Below are 27,330 nucleotides of genomic sequence, written 5' to 3' on the forward strand. Positions count from 1 at the left end.
TAAAATGAAAGTGTGCCTTTAAAATTGTGGGAGTTAAATACAGTAAGAAACAAGATTTCAGAAGGTTGCATATTTGTTTATTAGCTCTGTACAGTGTTGTAGGCATCACAGGATGCATCTCTGGATTTTTCTTCCAGTGTATGGAGTATCCGTATGATTTCTTCATAACCTGTTAGTGCGTGTCAGGATATAGTAGAGAGAATAGATGGAAATTGCTTAAGTGCATCTTTCCCCTTTATAGGTCTTACTGATTTTTCTCTTTATTTAGAAAAACACTGCCTTGTTTGCAGTATGTATAGGAAAGCTACCAGAAATTGAATTTTAATCCAGTGAGAAATGTAGAAATATTACAATAATCTGTGTTTCAAAACAGAGGAAAATAAATTGTATGCATGTATGCATACCTAAACATTTGCAAACAAGTGTTGTAAAATATAAACTGAAAGAAAAAGTTATCCATCAAATATTATTGCCACAGAAAACTTTTTTATTTTTCAACTAGTTTTGAGTTGACATTTTTCATATCCTGGCTGATCAGAAAACTGGAAAGGATCAATATCAACATTTTTCCTGTGTCATATTTTGATGAAACTGTACTTTTCAGCAAAACAAAAATTTTTAACATGAAGGATTACCACCGTCAGTTAGCAGAATGAGATCATATTCCCTGTGTGCCTCGGTTAAGTTGCTTTTATGTTCTGTCTCCTGCTGTGAAATTGGGAATCTGACAAGTGGGATTTGTTTCAACCTAGTGACTGTGTGGGCTCCGTCTGTAGTAAGTGCTACCAGATGATGGTAAACCGAACTTGGACTGTGCTTGATTGCAAAAAAGAGACTTGGCAGCTAACAACAAGCAGCATTGGTATCCTGATAACTTAGCCAATTTTGTGTGACATTTCAGGAAAATTCACGTTTTGGTTTCAGCAGTGTGTTTCAACATTTTTTTAAAGTCTGTAATTTTCATTGTTGGATGAGAGAAGGTAGCTAGAGTTGTTTCCGGGCATGGGAGCTGCATGCCCGTGGCAGAGTTTCTTGTAGAGTTTCTTCATATGGAGTTCTGGATTTGGAAATATGTATCAGGTGCTGTCTGTAGGCTCTTCTTTCCCCTTTTATTAAAAGGGAGTGTGTATTTATTCCACCCCCAGCCCCCCAAAGTGTTTAACTGTTTTTAACTATTGGATTATCACTGTTGCTTCCTTAGGTAAGGAAGCTTTCGTCTATATAGAAGAGCATACAGAAAATAAGCTTTGTACAATGCTGAGCAGTATGTCAGTGAGTAGCCATTTTGTTGCGAAAACCATGTGGTCGTATTTTCCTTTCAGCTAGAGTAGGCTTTATATTAGTTTCTGTGTTTTTTTGTGTTTTGTGCCATTTCTTATTTGTGTCAAGCACTAGCAGAAATCCTTCAACATAATGTGCAATTGTATTGTTACAATATATATCTCTTGTATTACATGTACAGATTTTTTTTTAAAGCAGACTATTTCCAGATAATCAAAAGAAGTGATAAAGTGCCTACAGTGAAGTAGCTGTGCAACTTTTTCTGCTTTAAATGCACACAGACAATAGGTGCAGGAATTGATATGACTATACTAACATAAAAAAGCTATAAATCGGTATTTTGCAGGAGCTATTTGAAATGCTTATTGCACAGATTTTGGAGCAGATGAGAGCAAAACGTCCACTTTAACTATCCATGAGGTCCCATCTAATGCTGCCTGAGACTTGGAGCAGATAACCTGGAGTGCAGCGCAAGTGCCTGTTACTGGTAGGACAGGAGAACGTCCTACGAGGCAGGACACAAGCTGTTGTTTTCCCCAGGCATGTAGTATTTTTTCTGGGGAAAAATCTTTTTGTCTCTTCCAACTCTTCCAACTTAACTGCACAAGCCACCCCTGTTGTCATTTCTGCTCCCAAATTGCCCCGGCACAGAGAGGTGTTGTTTGGCCCCAAAGCAACGCGCGTCATCTACTTCTTGGCACCATGTTTTTCCCAGCGTACCTCAGGTGTGTGGAGCAGCTTGGCTGCCTTCTGGGCAAATAATTCCAGTAGAAGTGGGCTGGTTTTGGGCCCCGACCTTCCCAGGGACCGCGGAAAAGTAGCCCATCCCGTAAAGGGTTGCGGAGGTGCTGGAGGAGGCTTGCGTTGCCTGCTGTGGGGACTCGCTATGGACTGGGTGACCTGGATGGGCGAGTGACCGGTGGGACGTCACGTAGGGCTTGAGGGTGCCCCCACCGCCCACTCAGCCGGTGCCTAAGTGGTAAATCCAGCTCGTTGAGAATGTAGCATGCTGCCTGCTCTGGTGCAGATGAACCTACGCTCACGTGGCCCTGGTAAAGGCTTCCCAGGTGGACGTACAGCCCTTGTTAGCAGTTGTTCTCTCTCCTTTTCTTATCTTTATTTTCTTTGACAGCTTCTTCTTTTGATCCTGCTGCCTAGCACTAATGGCTTCTGGCTTTTAAGGTGTTGCTGTGGACCATGTGCGTCAAAAAAGGTGCAACTAATAATTACACTTTCGTATTTGAACTTAACCTGTCCGCATCTCCGCGGCTGCTGCTGGCTATGCTTTTCGAGCCTGCGACATCTGTACTTTTGCTTTCCCCAAGTAATTTGATGCTTGCTGTCAACCAAATGTAGATGTTGTTGTGTTCTGCCTTCCTCTCACATTTTTATGTCCTTTCCTGAGAAGGATGCTTTGGGGGGAAACCCCATTTTTAGAATTTGATTTCTGCTGTCCTCATTGCAGAAATTATGTTCCTTGAAGGCTGCAGCTCTTTTGTAGCTCTTTTAAGTACAAAGCAGTTGTAGCAGTGAGAAAACTACAGTAACTGCTTGCACATATTTGGATTTCTTCTTGTACTCAGCAAGGCACTATATGCTTCCTTTTGTCAATGGCAGGTCCATAATTAGGTGTAGCTTTTTGGGTGACTTTCTGTTAAAATATATATGTGAACACTTTCTCCAACTGTCAGATATTTCAGCCTATGCAGCCTTTCCATGTTTATGCTTAGATAGTTTGAAGTGTTTAAGTTATCATTGCAAAGAAACCCCTCAAAACAGGATTTGAGAGGAAAACCAAACATTGCAGAGGCTCACATGAGCTTCACGAGGATAAAGGCGAGCACCAGAACCAAGACAATAAGCAGAAAATTGAGTAGCAAGTTGAGACCCCTGTTGTTAGCAAGATCCATGGTGTGCAGCGGTTTGCCCTCTTGCGCTTGCTGCTGCGTCCGGGTTGCAGCTTGGGATTGCTGGCTCAGCAGCAAGCAAGTTGGAAACGCAGGAAGTTCATTCTGTGTCCTCTGCTGTTTACCTGTTCAAGCTTCAGCCACCTAAAAAAGAAAAACTGTTTACAATAACTAGATCTTTTTTCCTCCAAAAAAAGGTAATCCGGATGCTCCTATAAGCCTCCCCCCCCACCCCCAAACAAATACCTCTTTATTTAAGAAAAAAAAGGGGGGGCAGGATTTTTGAAGTTAATGATAGTTTCTATTTCACTACTGCACTTCTGAAGACCTGATTAATGGGAAGGACTTGAATTGTACATGGTTTGTCTATATATGATTTTTATTTATTTTTAAAGTATATGGTGCTCTTCAGATTTGTCTGAGTTCTCGTAGTAGGGTTTTTCTCAAAACTTGTTCTTTCAGCCACAGATTATACAAAATTTACTTTTAAAAGATGTCTATAGGTGCAAAAAAAGAAAATTTTCTCTTCTGGGCTGAATGTATCTCTGTTAATAGGAGTGTTTCCTACTCTTCTGGGGTTTAGCATTGTGCAGCATGGGAGGTGATGTTTTGTCAACATTAGGCTGTGTAGGATTCATTGCAGCTTTACAAATGCCTTATTAAGAATCCAGAGCAAGTTGGCAGAGGAAGCAACTTTAGTGCTTTTAATAGCACATATGCAATAGCTTATTTTAATTTAATATTCATTACTTAGCAATTGTGGTTTATACTTTTATTTATATATATATAAAACAAATAGAACTACTCAGCCCAAACATTGACATGTAGCCAAAATTTCCTTTTAATAACCAACTGAGATTTTTAGGGAAGATCACAAGAGGGCAGTGTTTTCTAGTTGTATATTTTACAGAAGAATGGAACTTTTGGCATTTTTATCTTGTTTAAAAAAAAAAAAAGCAAACAGTCTGACTAAATTGGTTGTCAGATGCTAGAATAAATTTAGATCTATTTTAAAAAACTTAAATTAGCAGTTTTTTTTTTTTTACTAAGATGAGTACCAATTTTTAAAAGAATCCTTATAAATAGGTTCTGTTTTTAATTTTCTTGGTGAGCAAAAAATGTTCACTCATCTCCTTCCATAAACAAAACCAGCATTTTTTTTATTTTTTAAGATCGAAATGAAAGCCAAAAGGACCATATTTAGTGTTAGATAAAGTATATCTATATATTGTAGAGGACTTCACAAATATTTCCTAGTTGTATTCTGACAGATACTATTAATGGGCATACAAATACAGGAGTCTGGCTTGTAATCTATAGTATATGCTGACAGATATCAACAAGGATTTAAGACATACTCTCTGAAGGAATGTATTCATTACTCTTTCCTCAAGTTTTGGCTGGTTGGATATAGATAAAGTACATCTAGGCATGAGTGTATATGTCTAACATGATTACATGTATTTGTAGCAAAATTTATGTAAAAGTTCTTTGCGCCTGGAAGGCTACACAGACTATTTTGTGCATGTTTTCTGAAAAATGTTGCTCAAGCCTATTTTACACTTGTCTTTCCACTGAATGATTCAGTTCTGCTAGTAAGGGCAGTCATTGCAGAGCTGATAGAAAAGCTAATAAAGAAAGGCAAGTACCTGCTACCCTTTTAATTGCCTTACTGACTGCTCTTGATCGGAACAAAATTTTTAGTTCCAAAATGGATGACTTCTTCACCTAACGAAAAATGGGTAGGTTTATCAGTACTTGCTGAAGTTCTGAGCAAGAAGATATATTTCTTAAAACAACCAACCAACCTTCCCCCCCTCGCCCTCCCCCCCCCCCCAAGAACAACAACACAGACAGACATTTTTGTTCCTTATTCAGTTCTTTACCAGTATAAAACTGCCGCCAGTGTGGCTGTCATTTATGCCAGAGTCAGAAATTAAGAACTGAGTTATGAACTTTATGGGAAGAACGATACAAGACTGTTGCTTTTTTGTTTTCATTATTCGTTATCTGGGTGTAAGATAAAATAGCAAAAATACGTAGCATGGAGAGGAGTGAAACAGAGAAATGAAAACTTAATCCAAGACACCTGTTATGTTTGGAATTTTTATTATGCCTCAGAAGTAGTGATCATTTTGCTTAAACTGTCAGAAAACTTGTTATGATTGTTTATGTGCAGTAGTTGACGAGTGTAAATTAAGTATACATAAATGATTTGGACATAGCAAAGTAAGCAAATTTGCTGTTCAGAACCAAAACAGAATAAATAGCTGTAAAGAATCAGAAAGCTTCATGATTACTAGTTCTCTCAGATAACTTTAATTTATAAGTATATACTACAATGGCTACTTCTTTCTAAACTGGATTGTAATTGAATATCTTATTTAATGCATTAATAACTTTTCAAACAATTATTTTAACAAAAAATACAGCAGGTGCTAATTTTAAAGCTCTCAAAAGTATACAAAGAAGAATGTACTATATACAAAAGGCTTTTTTAAAATATCTCTATTCCAATTGATATTTAGTAGCATGGAGTGTGCTAGCAGTTTTTATATCAGCAGAACTCTAAGACACAAATGTGACCTTACAGTACATGCGATTTATCTGCAGTGTTGTAAAATAACAGTAGGGCTTCCAGTTTCTTTATATCTTGGTTTTGTTCTTGCTTCTTACTTTTTGTTTTTAAATAAATAAGGACTTTCTGATTATTTTGAAGAAAATTGCTTATTTTAAAAGTGCTTTGCTGTGACCTCTCTATAGAATCAGTTCTTGTAGAGCCTATAATCTCAACATATTTGCAGAAGGTATGTATTGATAATTTACCCTTAACGTTTTTCCTCTTCAGGAAACTTTCAATACTGTAAAAATGTTGTGTATTTTTGTTGGAAGGCTATTTTGAAACTGCTCCAGAGCAAACTAAGACTGGAAACCCTATCCATACACAAAAATACGGATTTTAAAAAGAGAGGAAAGTAACTTTACATTTTCTTACTTCTTTCTTCCTAAGTAGTTTCCTGTGTTTGTGTGTGTGGTTATTTTTTGTTTTTGTTCCCCCCCCCCCCTTCTTAAAAAGGAGAATTAATAGGGAAAATATGCTCACTAAAATCTCCTGCATTTGTGAGAGTGGTCCAAATGCATGAAATGGAAACTGAAATTTATAATGACAGTTCTAATCAGCAATATTCATACATTATGAAATGATGAGGGTGTGAGTATTTATATATTTGTGTGTGTGTGTATATATATATTATATTTTAAGAAATTATTCTTCTCTTGGCCTCTTTAGTAACCATATACTAAATAGATTAACAGATCATTCTTTTCTTTGCTGGCAGGAATTGTAGCTGTATTGCTTAGAATAATGGCTTGTTGGTAACTACTTTCATGCAAAAGGGTGGAAGCGGGCATGCAAAAAAACCCTATAGTGAAGATAGAGGAGTATGATGATAGAGGATGATGTCAAGTGTCTAGTGTGATCTTCAATGATGGATTCAAGATTCAAATGTTTTACGTTTTGAAGTGCTGTATGTTAAGTCTTAAAGGCAGAGTTCAAGATAAAGATAAACTTGTTTTGACTTCCTACATTTATCGGTAGGATTGGTTGCATAGGGCGGTATAGAAAGATGCCATTAAAAATAGATATCCATTAGACCTCTGTATGTTGGGGGTTTTTTTGTTTTTTTGGTTTTGTTTTTTTGTTTTTTTGGGGGGTTTTTTGAGCTTTCTTTTAAATTTAAAAATGCTATAGGTTTTAGGAATTTAGTTTAATACCAGGAACACATGGGAGCTCTGGAAGTCTAGTGCTCGGTCTTGTTACTGAGAAATGCGGGAATAGAAAACTTGATATATACTATTGTTTACAGGCTGGAAGAATTTTTTCTGCAATGCATATACATATGCATACCTAATGATATGGACCATCTATTTTAGCAAAATACTTGTCTGTTCTCTAACAGGCATTTGCAGTTGAGGGTAGTGGTGGTACTTGTATGAGATAACTTCTCTCAGAATAGCGACCCAAACCTTTTTCTTTACCATATCAAATATAAGTCACCTTGAGTGACACTGACAAATAACAAATTTTCTGTAGTTTTAAACTAAGGAAATTTTTGCATAAATTATAGCAGATCATGCTAAAGTTGTCTAAAGCCAAATATTGAGAACTTGGAGCACTTCTTGGGTTTTTAGTTGTGCCAATAGTTATGCTAGTTAAGTGATCACAGAAAATGAAAACTTGGAAACCCATTTAGTAGTTCCAGTTTTTTCTGCAAAACATTGTGAAAAATCTTTCCAGGTGTCATTTTGTTCTGTAAGGCTGTATCTAGTGAAAGTGGAACTATGGAAAATTGTGTAGTCGAAGTTGTCATTTTTTTGTTCAGATACCTTAAATAGGGAGAAAAGAGGTTATGTCATATTCTATTTCTAGGTGAGAAGATTTTTTCTTTTTTTGCTTTATTCTCAGATTCTTTTAAAAACACTAAAATGTTTTGAATAACTTCAGTTGATAGTGCAAAGATGTAGTGCCTTGAAGTAAGCAGAATGGAAAATTTTCTATAATGTATTCAAATCTGTGTGTGTATAGATCTTCTTTTGGGTGGACTTGGGCCTAATTTAAAACATGTCTAATAGCTTAAAATTTTTCAGAGAAACTTAAAATCATTTAGGCCCCCCAAAAGTGAAGTTGCTGTTTGTGTGTACAGTTGATCTGGCTAAAACACGAGGAAACTTACCAACCTGGTGAAAAAGCAGTACTTTACAACGTTCAGAAAAGGCATCTCCCGACTGAGACAAATTAGGTCGTGCACAGCTTTGTAACCATAGGTGCTCAACACTGTTCTGCACAGAAGTGGTTTTTTAATATATGTAGTGGGTAGTAAGAGACTGGTGCGGTGGCTGGCATATGGCTTTAGTCCGAGCGCTAGCTCCTCTCGCAAGAGGATCCTTGTGTTGGGAGTTTCTGGTGCCGGTCTCTTCCCTTTGGGGTGACTTTGCTAGTGGACAGTGCAGAGAAGTGCTGGAGCTTCAAAGAAGCATCACAATGATGCAGATCAGCAAGAGGCAAATTAAAATGAGGCAGAAATTCACAAAGAGCTCCTGGAGCCTTTGGCGTGCTTGTGGGTTGACCTCAATAGTTGAGGCTCTCCTCAGAGCAGAGCGGGTTATGTATTGGACCTTCTCCATGGCAGCAAGAAAGCAGAGGGCACAAGTCAGAGGTTTTAGAAGTGCAGGAAAGAAGAGAAGTTGTCAGGAACAGTGCAAAGTGCCTAGTATCTTCTCTTTTTGTTTTAGACAATCTTTGTGGAGCTGGGAAAGCAGGAAAGTGAAGAGTTAGAAACACAGAAGTAAAGTGCTTTGATCAGTGCAAATGGAGATTGTTTTCAAATTCTAAAAGGCCTGAAATAACTTATCTTTACAGTGTTGTTAATTTAAAATGGGATTTCCAAAATTTTATTTTTCAAGATTAGATTTATGTTCATCCTGAAGGTACTGAGCACTTGCATTTTAGCAGTGGTGGCCCATTCTAAAATGGAAATTGTGGGCTTACCCAGGTCGTTGCTTTAGATCCTAATCTTTCTCTCTGTCAGAGTCTGTGGAAAGGCTGCTGTTGTGTGTTGCTTGTGTGGTGTTTGTTTTTTCTTCTCTCCCTTGCTATTAGTTCAAGCATGCCAGGAAACATGATGAAATGGCTAGAGCCCACAGACCTTTCAGCCAGGAGATTTGAGTATTGCTACTAGCTGTTACTGACCTGGGCAGATAATCTGACTTCTCAGTACCTTGTTTTGGAAGGGGAGGAAAATGAATCATGGTGATTCATTCTCATTCTAAGTAAAAGTACTTACAGTGTGTAAGTAAAAGCTATGCATCATTGATATAAAGAATTTTAGTAGTGTTTTTCTCATCGGATGAAGCAAAAAGAGAACTGTTGTCCTTTACAAGTAGGAACACACATGGTTTAGGTTCAAAGGCAGAGGGCTGCTATGAGGAACAAAGTAAAGCCTGTATAATTTTTGTCCTTAGAGTATGTTTTATTTGAAGTATGTTTTCCCCCATTTTAATCACAGGTGGAAGCATAGGGTATCAGTCTTAAAACTCCCAATAAACAGTTGGGGAAAACCCTCCCATATGAATCCTTCGTGGCAAGATGCTGGCTTTGATATGTGCTTGTTCTGCTCATAGCAAAGTGGATCTTGTAGGTGCTATCACAATGTGGAAAAAAAAGAGTACTTGAGATGATGATAATGTTACACATCTCTCAAACTTTGCTCATAAAGCTGTAACTTCTCTTACTTGTGATAGGAATGTATATCATCATATCTTTGACAGAAGGCCTTTCCTTGTCATCTCAATTTTTATTTTTTGTAATTAATGATCTAGATACCTGCCATCGCTATCTACTCATATATGCTGCATAAAAGAAAATCAGAGTTTAGGGATATCTACTGCACAAGTTACATGATGACCCTGACTGCATCAGAAATGCTTTGTTGTCCCTGAATTTAGCCTTTAGATGTGACTAAAATGGAAGAACCATAAAGTGAAACAAAGCTTTTCAGATTCTCTTCTTTTTGTAATTCCTCCACATGAGGCTATAGAGTCAGGTGGTACTGTAAGAGCAGAATCCTTGTGCTTCCAGTGTCAGTGGAGGCATTAGCATTCAAAAGAGACCTTTAAAAGAAACCAGATTACACATAGATATTTTAATACCTTTAGGTGGGGTCCTTGTGGTGTCATCATCTCCTGATGCTGAACTTTATAACTTTGTTGTGGTGCCTTGAGCTATGGTTTTAATACGAGCAAAACACACATCAGGAATTTATTTCAATTGTGAGTATAATTTTTTTCAGCTTTGTTTGATTTTATGCTGTACCTGCTCTCGTCTATTTAAGCAGCTAAAGTGCTTGCCAAATACATTCCGTTCAGCTCCTCTCTGGTCCGTGTCTGTCCCAAGCGCAGTAGAAGCAAGACAAATGTACAGGATTTCTCAGATGACTTAACCTAAAGGACATTCATTCTCCTAGCCTAAAAAGGGCTGGGATGTGTTAGACTGTTTATCCCCTTCTAGACAAGGCACAGTAGATCAGCCACTAACAGATTTATGCTAGTTCAAGTAAGTTTGTGTAACTAGCTTGTGTGACTGACACTGCACAGAGAACAGTATTTCCTGCGAATGACTTCATCGCAACTCGCTGTCACTTTTTTTTTTTAAATGCAGGGGTGTGCAGCCCGTGGTCTTTGGGCTGTGTGGGACCTGCCAGAGTAATGTATCTGGCTTCTTCCTGGCGGCTCTGTTTCTCAGGTCCCTCAGCAGAATTGGAACAGGATGAGTTTTTGGCTGCTTGTAGCACTATTAAGTCCATTTCTGTGTACTGCATTAGATTTGCTGCACACACGTAAAACACCTACGCTGCTATTACACTGAGTATGTTTCACTTGTGTGACTCAAGGAGCAATGACCTAGGGCTTTAAAGTGCTTCCATGAAAGACGGTATTAAGTTGTAGAGCATCACATATATAAAGCTACCACAGATGAAAGGAGAGGGTAAGATCTCCGGCAGGGGAAAAAAACAATTCCTCTTCCCTTTGGAATGAGCGAGGGATGTTGCTAGGGGAGCACACAATATATCAGAATATGCATTCGAGCTGTCACGCTGACATTAGCTATTTGAACATGCGTTGCCAGAAGGGCAGTATGAAAGGGTTTTAAAAAGGCAGGATAGTGTAAATTAGAATGTATACCTTTTATGGATAGCAGAGGGTGGAGAGAAGAGATGAAGAAAGGTCAAAACGGAGTAACTGGTGTTCTTGATTTAAAACAAAAAATTGGGGTTTGGGAATTTCAAAAATACCTACGTGTTGCTTTACCTATTAGGTCCATGGGAAAAGTTTTCTTGTAAGCAAAGGAAGCAAATTAAACATCTGCAATTCCACAAGTTTTTCTTTACAAGGTGTGTGGTTTCAACTAATAAACACGTACCTTACTTGTTAATCCTCCATGACGCTGTCACCCACCTAAGTGTGCATAAAGAGAAACAGATTCAGTAACACAGCTGTGTGTGGATAGCTCACAAGGTCAAAACAGACAGCCTGAAAAATAATTATACTAAAATTCTGGCCTATTCTTGCCACAAATGGTAAGAATTTTCTGCTGTTCAGTCCACTAACTGTGGTTTTGGTCAATTATAAGAAATACTATGCATGCATGTACCACTTTTTGAGAGAAAAGTGCAGCAAAAGGACAACCTGTTTTTGTCATTTTTTAAGTCAAACTGCGCTGGATTCATGTGTGATGGGGCTGGGTATTGCATAGGGAGAGCTGCTGGCTGCATTGCTATATAGTTGTGTATTCAATCCAGGATTGCTAATGGATGTGGAGGGCTTGTGCAACACCGCGGGAAGTGGCCGTGTGGCCATGATCCCCTATGTTCCTGTGTAGGGGATCCCGTACAGCCAGTGCCTTAGAACGAGTCACGGATCACAATTATTGCTTCCTTCTTCACCGGCAGATGACCGTTTCTCTGATTTGTATGAGGTTATTTTTGTCTTTGTTTCTGGGTGTCCTTCCTAATGAGAGGAGGTATGTGACCAAAGCTGAAAACTGTGGGCCATGCTCATTCCTGGTGTAACTGCATTGACTCCACTGAAGTCACGCAGGATAAATTTGGCTCTGTTGGAAATGCCACAGCAATTTTAGACCCGGCCTGTTTCCTGTCATATGTTTACTAAATGCAGCAGTGATATCAGTGGAATAGAAGAGGTTTGACATACTTGATTTGTTGCTGTCCCATACAGTCAAGTTAAGCTGTAGCCTTGAAAAGGCATTGCTAAAAATTAATATTGTATAATAGTGTGTTTCAGAGCTTTTTACAGTGAGATGACCCCCAAAAGAGTCGTCCATCTTTCTACATTGAAAATTAATCTCTCAATGTCCGTAAACATAGTGATGCAAAAAGTACTGTGGAGTTCTGTGATCCTGGGTCTAGGACCTGTTTAGAACTGGTGTCTCAAAGCCACCTGGCACAGAACATCCTTTCAGAGCAGCTGAACATCCCTTTGGTGCGAGCAGCGCGATACTCCCGGTTAGGGAGAGGCATTCTCTGCACATCCAGAAAAGAAAACTTAATATTTGGGTATGTAGTGCCAAAGCCAAGAGCCACCCTGTACATAGGACTAAATGCTTTGAGGTAAGTTAGTTGAGTTGAATTTGGACCCTTTGTCACAAGTATCTGTGGGATATGTGGATCCCAGAGGAGGAGGAGACAGTGTAAAGGTTTAAAGCTCTGCCTGTGCACAGAGACTTAGAGCTGGTATGTAGGCAGGCTTGTCATCTTCTTCCCTGACGGGGCAAGAGCATTTTGTCCTATGCTAATGCATGTATCTTATTCCAAGTTTCATTGTGTTGTTTTGAACCCTGCTGTAAAACACCTCCTCGCTGGCAGTATGGAGTTGCTTCAGTTGAAGCCTTTGAGTCTGTGAAACTTCTTTCTCATGCGAGGGAGACGGGGTGAGGAGGGAGGGAAGGAGAAAGAAGGAATATGAATTAACTCTGGAGACCTCGAGAGGGTCTCACTGCTGTTCCTCCAATTTAGTTCAGTGAACAAAAGTTTCCATCTGTAGCACAGAAATAGCTTACAGGTTTTGGAGCACGGAAGGGATTTATAAAGGTATGTCACTGTTTATTTATTTGAGAACAAAATGATATGGAGGTGACTTGAGGTTTTACCTCCATGGCTGGATGGTTTTGTATTTACCTACACCAGGGGTGCAGCGTTCTGGTTCCTATTCTGCTTTTAGAGTTGCACTGGGTAAGGATCAAGCTGTGCCAGTGAAGAAGGGCATTAGCCAGTACAACAGCTTGACTGCAGAGAACAGAAGGTTGATCTCTTTCTGCTAAAAAGAAAGCAGAAAGGGGAAAGTAAGGACTGGAGGTCAAAGGCAGGCTGGGGTGGGCAAAGGCAAAAACACAGAGAGCAGTGCGAGGAGGGCAGATGGAGGGAAGAGTGCAGAAAGGGAGAAAGAAACAGAGGAAGAGAGGAGGAGTGCAGAAAAAGACCAAGGAATTGTGCAAAGAGAAAACTGCAACTGGAGCTCATTGAGAGCTGGAGACTGCCTTGTGAGATGTGATGTCCTCAAGCATAGGCAGAGAACTAAACTCAGATTTTTATCCTCTCTTTCCCTTTGTTTTAAATTCTGTCCGGTACTGAAGTGTTGATATTTTTCATGGTTTGGGAGGGTATAGGGTAAAAAAAGCTCACTCTTTCAAATCAACAATTTAAATGCAGACTTTTTTTCCCCTCTTCTTTCCATCTTCCCTACAACTGCTGCAGAACCATGCAGTGGGATCTTGGGCAGGTGCCTCAGCTTATATATTCATCTGTTCCCCCAATAAAAACAAGATGTATAATACCATACACTTTTTCCCAGCAGTTGGTGTGATTTGCCTTTTTAGATCATAACTCTGTCTACTGTACGCATGGAGTACCTAACACCTTGTAGTTTCAAGCCAGGCTGTAGATTCTGGTGGTTCATATGACACTACTTATTAACAGGAAATGGGCAAGTGCAATTTGAACTGAAGTAAAAATTGAAGTGCATCTAATACATCTAAAAGGTGCAAGTGGAAGGGGATGCTGCGTTTTGTTTTGGGGGATTTTTTTAAACCCTTTTAGCAGTTCAGGGGACAAAGGAGTGGCATTGATTCAAAGAAGAAAATAGTGGATAAACTTGACTTCAGAAAAGTGACTTTGGAAAAGTAACTTGATGCCAGGAAAGTCCTCCACAGCCATGTATCAATCTCTGGAAAGCAAAAGCTTTGCAGTTCTAAAGTATCCTCTAGTTTAGGGAACATAACATTACTTTCCTCTGTGTGGGGGTGTGTGTGTGTGTGTGGTGGTTTTGTTTTGTTTTTTTTGGGGTTTGGGTGGTTTTGTTTTGTTTTTTGTTTGTTTGTTTTTGTTTTTTTTCCAATAGGGATACTTTTCTCTTGCTAAATCAAATTATTCTTAAAACAATTTAAAAAGGTGTTCTTGTTCCTGTGTAGGTGTATTATATACGTTTTAGTTTGCTGGTCAACTGAAAAATTCAGTGAAAGTCATCTTTATAACATCTGATTATGAACCAGTCTTTGAGTTTCATATTATACAGTAAAGATGCTATATTCCTAACCTTTCTGTAGAATGAGAAATAAATGCAGTTTCTTTAAAGGAAAAGTGATGTGTACAGAAACTCTCTCTAAATACTAATAGTACAGTAGTCTTGACAACTGAATGGCAAAGAAGCAGAAAACTGTTATTTGCTCTAAGTTAAATGCAGTATTTCATATCTGATTCATAACATTTGTCATCCGCAATATAGTATGTGCTTATGTCACCACTGTTGCTGCTATTGCTCCATTTTGGATGTCTGCAAAATGGGATGTTATGAGTTTGAGATTTTTGGATTGTACTTAACTGCTGAACCACATTGTCATCTGCTTTGAAAAACTAACTCTGCTACAGTGGTAGGATTTGGATGAACAGTGAACAGGATTTTAACCTGCTGTAATTATACATGTGCTCTGATAGCTGCTTATAGCACTTTTAGTTTCTGTGCATGTGCCTGATCTTTGTATGTGTATATAAACTGTATTTTTTTAAAAAAGCCAAAAAAAAGTATATATGCAGTGTATGTGTTATGACAGATTCTCAACCTGATAGAATAAATCCAGACTCCTCTCCTCACTTTAAAATATATTTAATGTAACTTTGGCTTGAACAAATCACACTCGCTATGAAAACTTTCCTGTTGCTTCCAGTAGGCATTGGTCTGAAGGCACTGACAAGTTTGAAGTACTACTTCTGCCTGCTGGAGGCAGCTCCTAGAGAATCTCCTAAGAGGTCACTTGGCTTATGAAAACGGAGACATCCAGCCAGTTCCAGGAGTTGTCTAGTCAAAGCTGGCACAAAGATGCTGAGCACAAAACCAAATACCTGGGTGCATTTTTGCCTGATGCCTTTGCCAGTCAGTAATAGGAGTTAGGTGCGTCTGTTCAGTAATGGGAAAAATATGCCTCAAAAATAAAGTCTGTCTTTTCTAACACCAGGACCTTAATTATGTATGTAAATCATAAAGTGTATGTCATTAGGGGTTGAAGGGCAATAGTTTTAAGGAGAGCAAGAATAAACTGCTTGCTCTATGAGCTTGTGATTCAAACGACATTTCTTTCCTTAACCTGCAAAGAAATTCATTACTCTATATCTACATATTCAAGAATTATATTCCTTTTAAAAATATTTGTATGTATAAATATTAAAATATCCTGTATATGACATCTGTTGCTATTTGAGCTGTGTTTTCTACTGTTTGCGCTCATTGTTAAGCTGGGGTTGCATTTTATTGTACAATGTTTAACCACTTTCCATAGTTGGGACTGAATGGGTTACTTTCTGCATTAAAGTTCAGTTCATGATGTTACCAATCCTAGCTCATTTTTTTATCTGTTATTAAAAGTGTTCTAGGACTAACCTGGCAGTTGCAATGACCAGCAGGAGAAAAGAAACCTTTAAAGCATTTCATAAGAAAAGTACTGTATGCATTCTGTAGCTCAAAATGAAACTTGAGCAATGTGGTATAACTGAAGTTTTACTACTGCTGTAAACCACGTAATTTTTTTAATCAAGGATACTTTTCTCATCATACAGCAAACTAAAAAGTTTTGCTCCCTCAATGTGTTACATAAGGTTTTCTGAGTTAAAGGGAGAGAGCTTTGCCGTTGTTGGGCTGTTCACAGACAGCTTTGGGGAAACAGGAGTGTCTCGACAAAACTCCTGGTGAATTCTTCTCATTGAGTTTTGTATAAAAAAATCAGATTACCTCTAGAAGGAGGGACAAAGGTCTGAGGGGAAAATTGATGAAAGCTTCTCACCTTCTGGTGTGATGCTACTTGTGTAAATGGCTTGTCAAGGATAGCAAAAGTATCCCACTAGACTATTTAAAAAACAAAACAAAAAGCAAAAACCCAGCTGTTTTTATTGTCTTGTAAATATGCTTTGACTCGGAGCTGTAATGTCTAAAATTCTGTATTTTTTTTTTTTAAATTAGTGTTTATAACAGGCTGCTAATTTGTGTAGAGCAGTTTATTTGGAAAACTACAGCTACAGGACATTGTAGTAAGAATTAAGAAGAAGAAGAAAAAAGAAAGAAAGGAGAGCTCCCTTACCTCTGCCGGTGCTGCTTCGTGAGCTGTGCGATCACCCGCCCTGGGCTGTGGGAAGTGCCTGCAGCGCTCTGGCAGCCTGCGGGAGCGCGGGACCGAGTTGTGGGAACAGCTGAAGTGGGGAAGGGAAGAAAGGACAAAAGGTTCGGGGCAGGGCTGCCCGGCTCGTGCGGCAGCTCGCAGCTCCTGATTGGCCCCGCTTCTGCCTCGCGCGCAGGCAGTTGCTCCTCTAAACGCGTTCAGAGCAGTGATGTGTTAAGCATCGGCAACACTTTTCCTTCCATAAAGGAAACTCTCTACCAGGGAGAATACCTGCATAGCCACTGAATGGAAAAAAATTCATGAAGTGGTATGATTCCGTGGATTAGTGAAAGGAGCTGGTTGCCTATACTTTTTTTTTATATTATTATTTTTAACAAAAACTTAAATTGGAATTCCTTCAGGGAGTTATTTGGGATATGCTACTATATGTTACAACTGACAATGCTTCATCATAATACAAATCTAAAACTCTGGTTATGGGTGATTGCTTTTCAGATGGTTTTTTTACTGGGAATGATGTTCTTTTGTACAAGGGAGTTCTCAAGCCCCACTTCTAGTGTGTATAGTTTGATACTGCTGTCACGCAGCTGGCATTCGATTTACAGTGTGTGATGTGTCTTTTCCAATGTCACGTTTCCTCTGACCAAGAAGTTATTGTTCTGTATTTCAAGTTAATACAATAGGTGAGGGAGTGTTTTCCCATGTAAAATGTGGCAGTTTTTTGTTCTCCCCTCCCTGGGCACATCATCTTTTTGTGGCTGGAAACTGTCCAAGGGTGTGTTTTCTTTTTTTGAGAACCTGCTCTGTTTGTTTGGATAGCAGAGGCAGCTGGGTGCCTGCACTGGGAAATGCCAGCTGTGGCAGCAGCATGTGGCTAGCGCGCTCCTAAGGTGGCTTGTGCTTTCGGCCACCCGGCCTGCGCATCGGGAGGCTTCCTGCGTCCAGGAAGAGGAGGATTTGCTGGACGTGAAAGGACTAAACTGTCAAGCGTGTGAGCATCCAGCATCAGGCTTGGTCTGCAGATGCTCCTGGCAGCACATGGGTTCTTCTGTCTTGGAAATCACAGGCAAAACCACCGCAGCTCAGCCTGCCTCGAAACAATGACGGATCCAGTTTTGGCAATAATTGTATAGTGTGGGCTGGTGCTTGGCTTTGAGCAAGAAACCAAAGACTGCGTGTGGGGATTTTTTGTTTGTTTTTCTTCACCCATAAGCCGTGCTGTGGTAGACACTGTAAACTAGAGTTGAGAAGTACTGGAGAACCTTGAGATGTTGTGGTGCCATGTTGTTTCAAAACAAACTCTGTTCTGATTTTTTTTTTTTTCATTCCAATAAGGTTGAGCCCTTTTACAGAATTGACTGTAACACAATTGAAACTAGAAACTCTGTTCTAATGTAATAAATCTGACTGCTTTCTATTATCTTTAAATTTCCTGGCTTTGATATTAAGGCTTACATGTTTCAATTGAAAGTTAATTGAATATCTCCATGGTGAGGAATGATGGTTCTTTACTGGTGCAGAGGGCTTCATAATTTACTTAAAATGGCATTATTAACATTATAAATCTCTGACAGGCAAACTCTCCCCTTTGTATGAGGGAAGTCTTGTGTTTTTGTCGCAGGCAAAGTACTGTAATCATCATATTGTTCTCTTTTTATAAGATGCAATATGAAATCTGTGCTGAAAGTATTTTAAAATCACTTCTGTAGTTTCTGTTGTTAAAGTCCAACACCCGCCACTGCAGTTGCTATAACGTCAGTTCCCCCTTTTACCAAAAGTCATAGTAAAATGATGATGTTATTGAGTTACTCTTCTCAAAATCCTCACCTTTTTCTTTTTAATAGAGAGTTGGACTTAATCATCATTCTAGAGCTTTTTAAAATGAGATGCCTTTAAATGCTTATTTTGATGGTGAGATGTTGACAAATATGTAACCATAGTCATAGTTTAGTCTTTTTTTTTTTAAGTGATACTTAAATATGCAAGGTAATGCATTAATAAAAATAGTAGTATATCATCCAAAATAATAAATGCCTTCTGTATGTTTCTAACTTAGATGAGAAATTTGAGATCAAGTAAGATTGAAAATATATTCTTTAACTGAATAAAATGCTCAAATTCAAACTACAAGAATGTTGTGGCTTTTGTGTTGATTTTTGTTTCTCTGATGAGCTTGTTTGGGCACCCTTTCTAGGACACTTTTTCTAATTCAGTTTAATTTCACTCTCTAGTGTAACTTGGGGGGATTTTGGTGAGGTCCTGAGGCACTTGCCAAAGTGCTGCTCGCTAGGCATGTCAATATGACAAATACAAAAAGTAAATATGAATACATCGTACTGTTCTGATTGACTCCCCAGGGTCCCGACACCCATGGACATCAGAAAGGAAAAGCTTTAGGAAATGAATCTGTGTTGGAGGTTTTGGTCTGCTTTATTTTGTTCTAGGGAACAAAAATGTGCAGCTGTTGCTTGCTTGACCTTAAATGGAGATGATCTGGGCTTTCTCCAGTGGGATTAGAAATCTGCCACCAGAGCATGTTTCTTCTCATTTATTTAGAGATCTGGTTGATGTTTGGGATAATGTCCAAGAAGAGACGTGTTATGCTTCAGCATACCAGCTCCTTTATTTAAATAATAATAAGACTTTTATTCACATTAGAAATAACTTCCTAGACTATTTTTGCCTTTCATGTGCTTGTTTATAAAGTTGCAGCTGCAGTCATTGGCCACCTATATAATCTCTGTAAAGATTTGAAGATGTCAGGGGAGTCATGGATTATTAATGGACCAGATAAATAGAAATGAGCCCTAACCTAAGCCTAATTATTTTAAAAACACAAAAGTAAAGAAATTTAGCAGTAAATCAAAGTGCTCAGAGTAGTGCTGTTTTGGTTTTCTCTCGGAGTGCAAATGTGCCTTTACCATGCCACACTGCTAAAGTTCTCATGTTGCGCTTACTTGGTTTGAAAGTAACCTTAAGTTAAAGAGAAGGGAGGAGTGGATGCTCCTGCAGATGTGCACTTGTTCGTACATATAGGTGGGACACGATTTCAAATTTTGATATTGAAAGCTGAAAGGGAGAACGAGATCTCTCCTTTATGTAATGAGTATTTTTCAGGAGTAATTCTGAAATGCTTCCTGCAGTAAGTGTAACTCAATTATTCATAGCCATAGAGGTATCAGCAAATGTAGTTTAGAAAACACTATTTGCTAACCTCTGGTTAAGGGAAAAGATCCATAACTTTGTAGTGCAGGTATAATAGAATTTAAAAGGTGGGAAGGGGATTTTTTTCTTGCTTCTAAAAATACAGGAAGAGGCATATCTTCAGCTGGTGTAAACAGTAGTCCAGATTCACACCAGGTAAGGAGATATCCTGATTAATTCGGAGATATTAATGTTTTTCATGCCTTTGAATTTTCTTGCTTGAATATGATAAACTTGTGACCCAAATCTGTGTATGTTTTGCCAGCTGCCTCGTTCAATGCCTGTCAGACTGAGTGATTCTCCCTCAGAACTAGCATCTCAAATAGATTCCAATAGTTGCACGCTTACAGATTTGGATGTGTTTTCTGGAGGTGTGTGGACCCTTGAGAACCTGCCAGTTTTCCTGCTTCTGTAGTCAGACTTATGGTCTGTGTTCATGTTATAGGAGACAGCTCTGCTGAGAAACCTAGTCTTTGGCTGTCTTGTTATCCTCCTTTGGGACAGAAAGTATTTACTTTTCCTAAGCATTGGAGAGTCATTAAAGGTTCTTTAGTCTTCACATGATGTTCTTCAGTATTAACAAGGTGAACTAACTTTGTGAAACAGCAGCTTGTGAAGCAAACCATTGCCAAATGATTAAAAAACCCGTACAAAATAACTGAATAGAAAACTGCAACTTGGGCTGAAATATTTCTCATTTGGGGGATGCTAAAAGCTCTGGCAAGATTACTTGTCTGATTTGTTACTAACTAAAGTTTTTTTCAGAAAGGTCAGCTTGAACATTTTCATTTCAGTCACTGTTACTGCCATGAGCTTTTAACCATTAAAGTAGGTTGTAGGGCTGAGAAGTGCATGATACCTGTTTGTTGTCTTTGATGCTTTGACCTAATCCTAGGAGAGAGGTAGGGGAATGAGAAATTTTTCCTGGCTTTTGCTCTGAAAATCCCCTGTGGCCTCCCTCTTCCCTTCCCTTCCCCCACAGGGCACATGCATTTCATTTGGTTGAAACATAGCATAGACTCGACCCATGTAGCTTTTTTTATTTTACAATGCAATATTAACAGGGCAAAAATCCATGCCCTTTCAAATACCTGGTTGCTTTTATATTAATGTTTACTTTTTACTAGCTTAATGAAGGTCAAATAATTAGTAGTTTGAATAGTAGCAGATAATGTAGTGCAAAGTGCCTTGATACAGAATAGGCAGATCAGTGCTTCAATTCAGTGGTCACTACACTGGAAAGCTTTTTCTTTTTATGAAATACTTGGGAGAACTATATTTTGGTGTTTTCTAGTGTCCTCAATTGGTTAAACTGAATTATTTGCTCTAGGTGATGTGCTGAGATCTTTATACCTAAGAAACTGTGTTGAGTGTCTTTCAGATAAACTGTTCTAGGAAGCACAGAGATTAGTTGTGTTATTTGACATGTTATGAGTGATGGATGAATGGAGAGACAAAGGCATATGAAGGAGAGATAAAGTTTGAAGACCACGCTCCAATTGCCAAGTGTGGTGGTGCTGGATTATCTCCACTTAAAGAGTAACTGCCGAATGGAGGAGAAATGCTTGGGGTAACGTTTCTTCAGCTATAGTTTGTCTCTAACAGAAATGCATAAGCGGTGCCCAAATGATTAAGTCATTAGCAGCATTTAGAAGTTTAAGGATTGTTTTGGGCAGAACATTGTAGTGACGGCTCTCACATTGCTCAGAGAACAGTGGCCTCAGCAGTGCTCATCCTGCCTCCCTGGCATCTTCATTCACATCAACATGGAGATTGCATAGATCGGACGCTTAACCTTTGTGCACAAGGCAGGTCCTTCAGGATAATTTTTAGTCAGTCCTACTCTGAGATGTGCACAGGGAAAATGTGAAACAGAAGTAACTTTCGTTCTCTTGGTTGGTGCTAGAGAATAGCATCTTTTTTTTTCTTTGTCATTCACTTTTTCTTCTGCCCACTGTCCAACGTTACTTTTTTTTTTTTTTTTTTTAATGGTGTGGCTATAAATGAAAGACTAGCAAAATCCCCATGATGAATGCCAGCTACTTATCACTTCCTTTTTTGTTATATGCAATTCCCAGCTAAAATACTGAGGTAACTATTAAAAGATTTCATTAGAAATCACTGAAGTTTGTTTAAGTAGCAGAATGTCTTTTCCATCTCCAGTCATGAAGCATTGGTTCACACTTACATGGCTTTATTTTAAAAATAAATTTTTATTTCTCTTATAGAACCCAAAAAATAAAGAATTCCAAACTCTATTACTTGAGAATTTGAGGAACAAAAACCTCATTTTTCTTTATGCAACTACAGAATGTGCTGAAATAAAAATGTGGATCTACTCTTCTGGCTCGGACCATCTCTGAGTAGTGAAAATAGATTTCACTGTCTTGAAAATATTTTCTGATTATGTGTCTTGTTATGGGCAGCTGCTTCCTAATGGAAGTGCTGTTGTCACTTGCTGGAGCATGGGAACTTTGTCATGCTCAGGCTGGCAGATCCTTTTGGCCATAGCAGACTGACCACCAAGATCACGTGAGGGAAAGTTTTTCTTCCTTATTTTTGTGACCCTTCTCTTACAGAAGGGACTATTTGCTTTCTTCTTATCATGGCCTCTGAAAATGAGTTCCTCCTGTTGTTTTGAAATATAGTCTTTTTATCACTTGGTTATATTAATATTTGGTATAAAAGTTGTATTGACCTCTCCTGTGAAGCAGATCTAAAACAAAGACAGTTCATTCTGAACCGTTAATGCTGTTACCTAGACTAGCCTCCTTCTTTCATGTTAAAATATAATTGCCTAATTCATGTCATACTGGATTACTCTGTTGTTTTGGAAAAAGAGACTAAACATTGCATTTTATAGTTGGGTATTTTCTTGTAATAAAAAACAGCTTTTGAAACTCTTCACGCTGCAATAACTCCTGTGTAGATCAAAAAGTATACAGATTAAGGACATATCATTTGACTTGATTGGTTTACTATATTAGTGACTGCTGGGAGCAGAGTATGAGCATATTTGGTTGGAGAAGTGGAGAGGAAAGAAGAGGAACGCTCCAGTTTAAAAAGGGTAGTTTTAGTTTTCAAGCATGCTTCTAGGGTTATCTGGCTGAAAAACACAACTGCTAAAATAGTCGGTGTGAATTTTTCAGCTCGTATAGCTGATATCTGTGATCATACCTGTATCTGTCATCTGGGAATATGCATGGTTTATATTTTCATGGTTTAATGTTTTCATTTATTAAACAGAGAAGCAGTGAGAATTTAATGAAGGCTACAGAGGCAAAAGTGTGGAGAACCTCCAAGGTTCTGTACAGAGACCTGGGCTGCTTGGGGCTCCTTTCTGCCTGGAGGGGATTTGCAGATTATCAGTCATCTGAAATATCTTAGTAATAAGGGTGCAGCAAAGTAAGTTGAGAGCACCTTTGGAATTTGCCTAATGGATAGGGTGTAGCCTAATAAAAACATCAGTGGACTAGGATTTGGAAAATTGTTAGCTATTTTTGAATCCCATCTGCATTACCAAACTGAGGATGTTTTCTTTGATTTCTTTGCAGACTGTAAGAAAGATATTTTTGGCTTGAATCATGGAGATAGTGGGTGAAGAGATGTACTTGTGGCTTTTCCCATGCTGTTATTGAGCCAGCTTTTAGTTTTCTCCATCCATTTGATCGTATCAATGCAATATTAGACAATAGATTAGGGATGGTTTGCTGCAGGTGCCCTATTTGTAGGAGAGTGGCCTGATCATCGTGCTGGGAGTCCTGTTCTCCCCCCATGTCGATAAGGCTACAGGCAGCGTATCACAACCAAGCCCTTCCTCCTGGGGCAGCACGGGGACCTGCTGTGCAAGGACCTGGAGTGCAGCCGTTACGTTACGGCGTGTTGCACCACCATGAAAAATGGATTCAGATCCCCTCCAGCAGACGATGCAGCTTACACCATCTGCATCATGCCTCTAAGGCCTTTATTGATGGATAACCCCTTCCTTTTAATCCAACAGAATACTTTATTCAATGGAGGTTCGTTTTTCTTTTAGGCAGGAGATGCATCTGGTAAAACCAGTATTTGTTTACTAAATTTGGTCTCCACACTAGAGGATCTGCTGTGTTTTGGTATTCCCTGGGGAACCTTAGACAAATCCTTTTTGCTCTCTATCTCAGTTTCCTTTCTGTGAAATGGGGATAATATAGCTAGTTTCTTTTTGAGATGCTTTGAGACTTAGAAATGAGAAGTACAAATTGCTGATGATGTTGGTGAATTTTATTTCTTAGAATGTAATCTTTCCTTGCTCCCTTTCTGCATGTATTAGGAAAGTTCTAGGACTCAATTTCTTCCTCCTCCTCTCTGCCTTCCTCCTCCTCTCTGCCTTCCTCCTCCTCTCTGCCTTCCTCCTCCTCTCTGCCTTCCTCCTTCCCCCTCCTCTTACCCTATCGTCTGGGAAAAGAAAACACCTTCACACACTGACACAGGTGCTCAAATGCACCCATACATCATACTGCTGCTTTTGTTAGAGACAAGTGCATTTCAAGTACCCCTCAAACTCAAGTGGAAAAGGTTCACAATCTGGATGAGAGCCAAACAGATTAAAAATCCATTGCTTGTTCCGCGCACAAATTGTTTGACTACCTCCCATGCTCGGGAGGTTCCTGGTTTCACAGACAGTTCTATGTTAAATTGGTTGTGTTTCTGCTGTTTGTCAACAATGCAGAAGTTTCAGACCAGAATTTTCAAATGTTTGTGCTAGAAGTCTGTAATTCCCTCTGAAAATTGGAGGGAAAAAGAACAGGTACATGGTGTCTTTGTATGATTCAAAAAAAAAAAACCTCAAACAAACAAAAAACCAAGGGGACTTTTGAAAAGTCTTGGGCGAATGGCTGAATAACTGCTGTTTACATGACGTTGTGAGATGTAAGTGATGCTGCACAGGCGAGGTGGTTAGAAGCTCTGCCATAAGCAGTGGAAATCATCTCACCGCAGACCCATATGCCACTGTCCTGCTTGGGTTCCTGTCTGAAGCACAGGTAGTTCCTTGGCGTATGGATTCTTGCAGTGGGGGCAGAAAACGTAAGCGTGTCTCTGATTTTTCCATCTGCTAAAGTTTTTCAAGGTACTCACAGGCAGAAGTGAGTGAGTATTGTATTCATCTTGTGCAGAGTGTCTGAAATCCATAGACCTTATTACCTCTGTATGTGGCAGTTTTTATAGAGAATGTGTGTTTTGCGTCCAATTGTCAATAAGGTGGCTTTACTGAATCCCCCAAATGCTGCTATTTATAGAACATCCTTGTCTTCTTTTCCTCCTTTTGATCCTCTTTCATCTTTGTTCACAGTAATGAGAACTGGAGAACAACTAAAGTGCCTTCCCCCCCCCCCCCTTACTATCTGGGTTTATCAGTCTAAAAGGGATTGGAAAACATAGTGTACTGCCTAGTCATTCCTTCCCCATGTGCTATCAATTATAGCATGTAGAGAAGTCACATCTGCAAGGCTAGAAACGCACAGGTTGAAGGAATCTGCCTGGACTCCGTTCTTCCCTCAAGCGCCCGCTGAGAGCAGCTCTGGATTGCCATTTGTCAATAAAGTTTTCTCGCTTTTGTGCGTTTGTGTGAATACTTGGTACTGTTTTTGTATAAATATTTTGATCAGCTATAGTTTGTTTTTGTGCTATCTTTTTTGTTTGTTTTTTAACTTCTGTTAAATCTGATGAATGTTACAGTCATGCTTCATGGTGTTGTTTTTTTTTTTTTAAGGTCATGAAAAGCTCAAACAAGCAGAATGCAGGAAAAAGAAAGGCCCTGTTTTCTGGTTCAGGGCCCAACACCTTTCACAGAATCTAAAGATCTTCCATTTGGAAAATCGGGAACCTTGATAAAGAAATTGAGGAGGATTGTTTTTCCCCAAATGCATGTTCCTGCTTCATATTAAATTCTGAGTAGCTCACCTCTCTTCTGATACATTTACATGTTTTGTTAAGAGAAGCTAATGTTCTGTATTTATTAGGTTTTTTTTAAATTTTCCAGTGATTGCACAGCGAGGATCTGTATTTTTTTTCCTTCTCATCTTCCCCCAAGAAGCACTCTCTTCTCATCATCCTCTTGTTGCCAAAGGGCTCCTGTCCATTTCTGTCCAAGTCTGTGGTGCCAGCCCTGCTCATCCCTGAGGAGTTTGAGGCAGGCTGGCAAAACTAGAAGCCTCTCTGCTGCTTTCTAGGTCACTTTCTGCATCCTCTCTCCTCTGGCTGTATTCGGGAATAATAAATAAATAGGGAGTGAGCAATCAAGGGAACAGGCCCTTGCTAGACTGGTGTTTGTAGATATCAGCAAAGTGAATTTAACATAAAGGTGTGGGGGTTTTTTGGAGGAGGTTATTTTTTGTTTGTTTTTTTAAGGATCAGGACTTGGTTAAAGATGTCTGAGCACAGATGACAGCGATATTTTACTTTCAGAGGATGCTTTTGAGTGTTTTGTTGGATGCTGTTAGCATACCATTCATGACTGAGTTGTTGCTTGTCTTGTCTTTCCAATTACTCCTCTTTCTAATAATCTATTTCTGTATTATTTGTCTAGTCTCTAAAACCTTTTAGTGAATAATATGTCCTACATTTGTGCAGTACTTAAGACAATGGTCTTTTTGGAGGCTTTGAATAACTACTGTCACTTTTTGCCATCGTGCTTTCCAGCTCAAAATAGGGACTTGAAAAAAATCAATTTAACTTCATTGTGTTGTTTCACTGAAAGCGTCAAGAAAAAAGAAAGCATAGATATTCTCCTTGTGGGAGCTCCCTTTCATCTCTTGAATTTTCTTAGTTAAGAACATTTGAATTTAAGTGTAATGGGAAGATAATATGAACACTTAATAAAACAAGTGTTTCTATACTTAGGAAAGACCCAATTGTTATCAGTGGAAAATTCCAGGCACTGTTGCTTTTAACATCATATTAAGTGGCACCTAGAAGTGTTTTGTGTTCATAACATTTGCCAGAATATGAATGGAAAGGTTTTCTGACAAAAATAATATTGGTGTTGTGTGGAGTATAAAGTCCGTGTTATAACAACACGTAAAGCAAGAGAGGTCTGGTTGTTATTGGGGAGGAAGGCAGAAGGGGAGATATCGCCCCGCTAGCAGCCCCGGGAATGCCACTTGCGCCCCTCCGTGAGAGCGTACTGGCCTACGGGGGCAGAGAGGGGCCGGCGGGGAAGACTGCTGGGCAGCCGACAGCCTGTTGCAGCGAGGCGCTCCTTGGCTCGTGCAGGACCAGCGTGCACCCGCGGGAATCCTGCAGGGCTGTCTTTCCAGAGTTAAGATATTGACTTTTTCGTTTATTATCGGAGACTTTTTGCCTAATACTGTCGGGGTGCTAGAGGGAACAAAACCTTGCCAGTCAGGCAGTGGCCTGCCTTCCAGTTCACTTCTCCCAGGAATCTCGTGTTACATTCGTCTTATGTTCAGTAACCCCTTGCTAGATGCACATTTTGAGCATGTACAAATCATAAACTTCTTGGGACAAGAACTGTAATCTTTGACTCTAGTTTAGGACTGCGGTGCTGTATGTGTTACCATCATTCAGATAACCAGTCACAGAATACTTAGAAACATCCTGCCCTCTCTTTTTTTTTTTTTTCCAATTCTTCTCTTAATTCACCTTTATGTGGAAGTTCCTTTTTCCTGAACTAATCTGCATATCTAAACACCAGGTCTTCAC

The 27,330-nt window shown here is 39.2% G+C and overlaps 1 protein-coding gene and 1 long non-coding RNA gene across 4 annotated transcripts in view; one reads left to right on the plus strand and one right to left on the minus strand.

Moving 5' to 3' along the window:
• Positions 1 to 27,330, plus strand: part of CEP85L (centrosomal protein 85 like) — a 118,965-nt gene that overhangs the window by 51,511 nt on the left and 40,124 nt on the right. The window lies entirely within an intron of this gene.
• On the minus strand, positions 74 to 18,460 carry LOC136991585 (uncharacterized). The gene is made up of 3 exons (XR_010883765.1): positions 16,387 to 18,460; positions 11,167 to 11,201; positions 74 to 3,332 (listed from the first exon to the last, which is right to left on the minus strand). It is a non-coding gene; the product is annotated as an uncharacterized lncRNA (long non-coding RNA).

Source organism: Apteryx mantelli, chromosome 3 (assembly GCF_036417845.1).
Source record: "Apteryx mantelli isolate bAptMan1 chromosome 3, bAptMan1.hap1, whole genome shotgun sequence".
NCBI classification, from domain to species: domain Eukaryota; kingdom Metazoa; phylum Chordata; class Aves; order Apterygiformes; family Apterygidae; genus Apteryx; species Apteryx mantelli.